The sequence below is a fragment of the Phalaenopsis equestris genome, unplaced genomic scaffold (genome assembly GCF_001263595.1).
Source record: "Phalaenopsis equestris unplaced genomic scaffold, ASM126359v1 Scaffold000826, whole genome shotgun sequence".
NCBI classification, from domain to species: Eukaryota; Viridiplantae; Streptophyta; class Magnoliopsida; order Asparagales; family Orchidaceae; genus Phalaenopsis; species Phalaenopsis equestris.
Window position 1 is genome coordinate 201,375 of NW_018165266.1, and position 6,932 is coordinate 208,306.

The window sequence follows — 6,932 nt, forward strand, 5'->3', positions numbered from 1 at the left end:
ATTGGATGTAATTTAGGCCGGTGAGTTGGTGGCTGGTGATGAGGACATAATTACTGTCTGAATTGCTAGGCAATGGAGGCCCAGTCGCGGAGGGGTGGCTAGAAGTAACATCACTGGTGAAGGAGGAGTTGCGGGCATGGCCATACTTAGTCATTGAGCTCGGCAGGAACTGGCTGCTTGGTCGCAGAAGAAAGTCGGCGATCGTGGAAGAAAGTCGGCGATCGCGGAAGACGACCGAGGAAGACGCGGAACTGGTCGCGGAAGAAGATCGCGGAAGATGCGGAAGGCGTGGAAGACAATCGCGGTCGCGGGAGAGGATTTCGGAAGACGCGGGAGGTCGCGGAAGACGGTTGCGGAAGGCGCGGGAGACAATCGCGGAAGCCAGCGAGGACGGTCGGAGAGAGAGCCGCGACGAGAAGCGGCGATCAGATGCGGACGATCAGGGCAGACGCAAACTAGGGCAGCGCTCGGTCAAGGGATCACGGGAGGCTCGTTATTCGCGTACAGTTCGTGTGTTGTTCGCGTACAGTTCGTGTGCGGTTCGTCAATGAGTTCGTGTTCGATTCGTTCAATAAATAAACGAGACGAATATGAGCAATTTTTTTTTCATTCGGTTAGTTAAACGAACCAACCACGAGCACTGATGCGTTCGTTCGTGCTCGAATCATTATTGTTCGAAATATAAAATAATTTAAAATAATTATATATAAAAAATTGATGATATTTTAAAACATTAAATTTTTTAAATTATAATCTATAATAAATTAATAACAATAATATATTAATGCATTATATTAGTAATATACTAATATACATATTACGCATTTATATAATATAAGCTATATAATCAATATAATTTATCATTTAAATATATTAATATTAGGGATGTCAAACTGGCTCGTCATTCGCGAACAACTCGTGTTTGACTCGTTTGTTAAGAAACAAACACGAACAATGACTTCACGAACAATTTCGAACATGAGTTTATTTCAAATAAACTTAATTTCGAACGAACCAAACACGAACACAAACTCTGTTCGTTAGTGTTCGGTTCGTTTACACCCCTACATATAATAACTGTATGATTCACATCATAAAAAGGTCTTAAATATTATTAACTTATTTAAACAAGTAAAAATGATTAAAAACACCCACCTCTTATAACCTTAATATTCTTAGTCTTTGTCAATTCCCAAGAATTTACCTGCCCTCTACATACTTTCTAATTACATAAAAATTTAATAACATTAATTTAAAGAATTATATTATTAGTTCTAATAACAATATAATATTAATATTTACTTATAAGTGACAGTCCCACTGAATAAAAAATGAAACGCGTTGTATTTTAATGCATGACCTGACCCGATCCAGCTTATTACTTTGGAAACAAAATCATTTGCGTCGAATAAATCTCCATCTTCTTCTAACGCCATCTGGTAGAGTTTTGCAGTGCATTTTTTCTCAATCTCTCTCTCTCTCGTCAGACGAGAAATATTGATGATGGAATAAAAAAAAAATGGTGAGAAGTTTGAAATGGAAATGATGGAATCTAAAAAAATGATGAGATGTTTAAATGGAGGTGATGGAATCTGAAAATAATGGCGAAAAGTTTAAAATGAATGTGAGTTTAGCTGCGTTTGTAATGCCGATATTATTTTATAATGTTATTGCAATAATATGTGATGTTATTAAGTTATTATTGTGATATTATTGTGGCGTTATTGTTGTGTTATTGTGGCGTTATTGTGGTGTTATTATGGTGTTATTGTTGTATTTTTACGGTGTTAGTGTTATTTTTATGGTGTTATTGAGGTGTTATTTGAGTGGTATTGTATCGGCTCTGTGGCGGTATTCGACTAATGATATTGGTGTTATTATGACATTACTGTGGTATTATTATGGTGTTATTGAGGTGTTATTGCAGTGTTATTGTTGTATTATTAATGTGTTATTGCAGTAATTTATGGTGTTATTGAGGTGTTATTGCGGTATTTTTTAGAGTTATTGTGTTGTTATTGTGGTGTTATTTGAGTGGGATTGTGACAGTTTTGTGGTGTTATTCGAATGGTGTTATTACGGTGTTATTATGATGTTTTTGTGGTATTATTGTGGTGTTATTTATGTGTTATTATGGCGTTATTTTAGTGATATTATGGCGGCTCTATGGTGGTATTTAACTGATGTTATTTGAGTGTTATTATGATATTATTTTGTTATTATTATAGTGTCTTTCATTGTTATTATTATAGTGTCTTTCAGGTGTTTTTGTGATGTTATTGCGGTCTTATTGTGATATTATTATGATATTGTTGTGATATTTTGGTTGTGTTTTTGAGTTATCGCGATATTATTGTGGTTTTATTATGGTGTTATTGTGATATTATTGTGCTATTATTCGACTGTTGTTTTTGTGAAGTTTTGGTTGTTTTTCTCGTATTTGTTCTCATGTTAAAAGAAGATTACATTAAACTTCATGAACAAAATATCTTGATATCCAAGTGGTAATTTCTATTTTTCTTTTGTTATTAAATTTATGTGCTTTGGTAGAGCTTGTGCAAGAAAATTTTGGAAGTTGGAGAGTTAGCAATTCTATCATAAAAAATCACATAAAAGCTAAGTCAGTCCTAATTTAACATCTATCCCGCCTCTTTAATATTAATAGATGAGAGTTCAATGGAATAGAAGGGCACAATTCACAAAGAAATCTTCCAAGTAACCTGAATGATTTTAAAATAAAAAGTAAAGCAATATTCTCTTAAAGTTTACTCATAGTTAGTTAATTTTATGCATATTACATTTACTTATAAAAAATGTTTGCAAAACAAATTTTTATAGACTCCAATTAAAAAAAAATTCATTCAAATTCATCTCATTGTTAAATAAATGTTATTTTTCTCACATAATCAAGTTTGGAAAAGAAAAAAAATACACAACGGGTGAGTGTATTTGTTAAACTATAAGAAGGTTATCAACAAAACCTAAAATATCCAACAAAATCTTATAACTAAAGTGATTCATCACAAACTCATACTAACATGAAAGTTTATTTAATAAAGCATTATTAAAATTATTAAGTTTTTTTTCTTCTATCTTTTGATATTTCCATTCTCATATTCTTAAAAACACTTCATTACATGCCATGTGTCTGGATCATGCATTCACTTGGCAAAATTAGAAATCTTGTGAAGCGGGCACCAAGTAAAGCAAAAAAATTATGTTAGTGGTGATTTATATAATAAACTTTGGTCTAAGGAAATAGAAATTGAGACATAAGATTAATTAAGAGAGCGATTAGAGATCTAGGGATTTTCCAATTACTCTGGTTTATATCAAAGAGCAACACTCAGTCTGTATTTTTTTATTAATTATGGAGATGTTAAAAAAGGATATATATGTCAATGTGTCTTATTTTGTAATTATTGTTAATGACATGTTTTAATTAGTGAAACATTCATAGAAATCAATAAAAAGTAAGAATCATGATAGCAATTTTTAGAAGATAGGGAATTTTTAATTAATTGCATCAAAAGAAGGTATATGTTATAGTGCACGCTGTTAATAATTGTTCTGTAATATGATTAGAAAATTTGATGGCATGGGTTTGATAAAGTTATGCATCCTCTATCTCTTATATAGAAAAATAGGTGTATAGATGAGTAAATGGAGTTTGATTAAATAACTAGAATGAAAAGGTGCCTTGGACAGTTTGTGTGACAAAAAGGTTATCATCGAGGGGCAAAGTTTATAAAAGCGTACTTATACCAACTATGTTTTTTGGACCAGCATATTGGGCTATAAAATAGTAATTGATATTGAAGTTAGAATTTGAGAAAAATTGAGTGTTAATATGGATGCACTAGAAAAGTTAAGTAAAGGAGCGATTGTCTTAAAAGAAATATTAAAGGGATATCTATTGAGGATAAAATGATTAAAACTAAAGCTTGATTGTTTGAACTTGTACATTGAAGTGTAGAAAATGTGTCTGTTAGATGATTTGACAAAATTAGTATTAGAGTATGGAAGAATGGATAAAGCATGTTCAAAATGGTTTTTAAAGAGCAGTCTTGATAATTAGAAACACTTAAAACAAGAATAAATGGAAAAAGAGGATTTACAAATTAGATCCCAAATACTTGGGATATTGTTAATGATATTGACGATGACGAGTTAACGAAAAGTATGCAGACAAGTAAAGATCTTCATTTTATTTTTGCTACAGTAAATATCTGGGTCTCTTAAAAAAAGTGATCTATGAGATTAATCTGGATGTATCTAGATTGTTTTGAAACTATAATGAGGCATTATGGTTAATGGATAGGAGTACTGGTAATGGCAACTCTAATGAGAAAGTCGACGACAATCACATCGAGTGATGGTAATGGCACGAATAAAATTAAGAAGGATGTATGAGACAAGTAAGGTGACGTAATATAATTAGGAAGGAAAAAAATATATCAATGCTAATTTGATTTGAGGGTACATATAAAGACTAGCATAAAATTATAATGAATTTCTCCTGTAACATTCAATGGTAATGAAGGAAGAATGGATTTTACAGCTTTTTGTTGCATTCAAAAGGAATGATGCTTATGAATTCTTACAGCTAAATCTATGTAATTAGGATATGATTAATGATGGCGTTGACGATGAAAAACAGCTATAATTTAACGAATTTATACTCATGTGGAAGAAATAAGAATAATTATAGTTCTAAGCTAAAGAATAAGCTGTACTTCTGTTGGTAGTATTTACTATTTCAATGAAATCACCATAACTTAAACAGTGATGGGAAAGTTTCTCTGCAAGCATATTCTTTGTTTTTGCGTTGGAAGAGTTACTTGAAATGTGCATTGGAACGCTCTATTACACATGCAAAATTCATAATTACGATTCAGCAAAATGACTTTTATCACTTGATGCTTCAGGTATTATCACTTCCCCGAATACCATTGTCATAGAAAACCAATGGTGACAACATAAAAGGCTTCGAAGGTGCATGGCCAAAAGCGAATCCACGAGGAATTTTAAAGAACAATTTTTATAATTCTTCATCGATCACATGTTCCCATGTAATTTTTTTTCAAATAAGGATGTATATTTTTTACCTGTATGTAAACTCATCTTTTTATATATCAAATGCCTTTGTGGAATGGTCAAGCTAATGTTTCAGTAAGCCTTGCAGTATGTGTTCCTTTATAGCGTGCATGCTGATATTATCCACATGGCTCTGTCATTATGAATAACTGTATTTGAATTTGTGATTTTTATTTCACCAAGATGGCTTCGACTGATTCTATTTTTTAATACTTCATGTAATGTACGGTTGGTTACAAAAGCACAAATCTAATTGGAAATTGAAGTTATCTTCATATAAATAAATAATCTTAAGGAGAGCGTGGAGACAAAACTGGCCTGTATTTTTTGTTCATACAACACTCGCCAAATTACAATTTTATTTTTCTGATAGAACGAGGGAGTAAGATTTAAGACATGGAAAGTTTTTTATATCGATATGGAGAGAAGTGGCATAATTGAGTGGTAACTGTGCCTGGGCGGTGGGGTTTGGATGAAGCAACTCATTTTCGCTTGTAGCACTCCAGCTGTGCAATAAAAAGCAACAGTTTTACCCTCTTTAGGAGATTAGTTGTTATTATTAGTATTATTGCTTCCTTGTTGTGTGATCTTTACTAAATCTTTATCTTTTTGTGATCGCTCTAATAATTTCCTTTTTTTAATTTTTATGATTTCAGACAGGCATGATGTGGGCTTTTTTGCTTTAATTGTGGAGCATTAAAATTGGATTTTAAAATTTATATTTTAATACGTTAATGTTGTTACAAATAAAATAATTGGTATTATGCCAAGTGATTGAATATTGTGTTTTTGGCTTGTTGATTGAACAGTTAATTCTTAAAAGCTACTATTATGTGCCCTAATATGCTTTGTTACAATTGTATTTTCCTATCTAGCAATTATTAAAATTTTGTTGATCTTAATGTTATTCATATAATTATTACGTGATGGCAATTAACATGAGATTAAAGTTGTTATCTATTAGGAAAAGATTTAGTTAAAGTTGTTGATTAGATATTGCAAGTTTTCAAGTTATGTTTCAATGAATTTGGTACTGGTATGTTATTTTATAATGCATATCACTAACAAATAAATATTTTGCTGTAGCTGAATCATGTGATGTACACGTTCTCTCAAAAGAAAAAATAACAAACAAGTTTATACAGTATAAAACTATTTATAGAATAAATTCAATATTAGTTAGTTTTGTTGACCTTATGCAAGTTAGACTAAAGATTATTTGTACTCATAAATGCTTGCCCTGTCAAATATCATGGTACTTGGATTATGATGAATCTAATATCAATTCTAGTGTTTTTGTTAGAACGCCTAAATTTTTAGTTTGAAATCAATACATTACATGTAATGAAGAATGAATTAAAAAGTTTGTAATGACATTGAAGCACAAAAATATAAAATATATATTAAAAATATATCAAAAATATACAATTTAGTTATATCAAATCTTGATGTTAGAGATTTACTTCATGCTGAAGTAAAAGAACGACGAGCAAAAGATTTCAAGCAAAAATATTAAAATGGAGAGAATCTTGGTGTTGTGTGCATTTGCTTCACTCCAATGGTTATCATATATTCTGTGCTCTAACCAAATTAAACAATGTCATAAGTTCTCCTAAAGTTATCAAATGATACCCAAAATAATTGATTTTTATCCTGCTAGTATCGTAATATTTTTGTAAAAAATATTATCTTGAAATTCTGTAGTTTGTGGCACGAAAAATTGCTTAAATTTGGGATGGATAGCACATACGGGAAGTGTTATTGTTAAATGTCATCCTTTGATATAGATAGATAGATAGATAGATAGATATATGCATATGCTTCAGGGGTCAATT

General features: G+C 31.2%; 1 protein-coding gene across 1 annotated transcript in view; it reads left to right on the forward strand.

The window, feature by feature from the left end:
• LOC110031474 (stromal processing peptidase, chloroplastic) overlaps nucleotides 1-5,172 on the forward strand; it is a 200,039-nt gene extending 194,867 nt beyond the window's left edge. Inside the window, exon 25 of the mRNA XM_020734683.1 lies at nucleotides 4,929-5,172. The gene's annotated coding sequence lies outside the window, so the exon portion shown is untranslated. The remainder of the gene's footprint in view (nucleotides 1-4,928) is intronic.
• The last annotated feature ends 1,760 nt before the right edge of the window (nucleotides 5,173-6,932 follow it).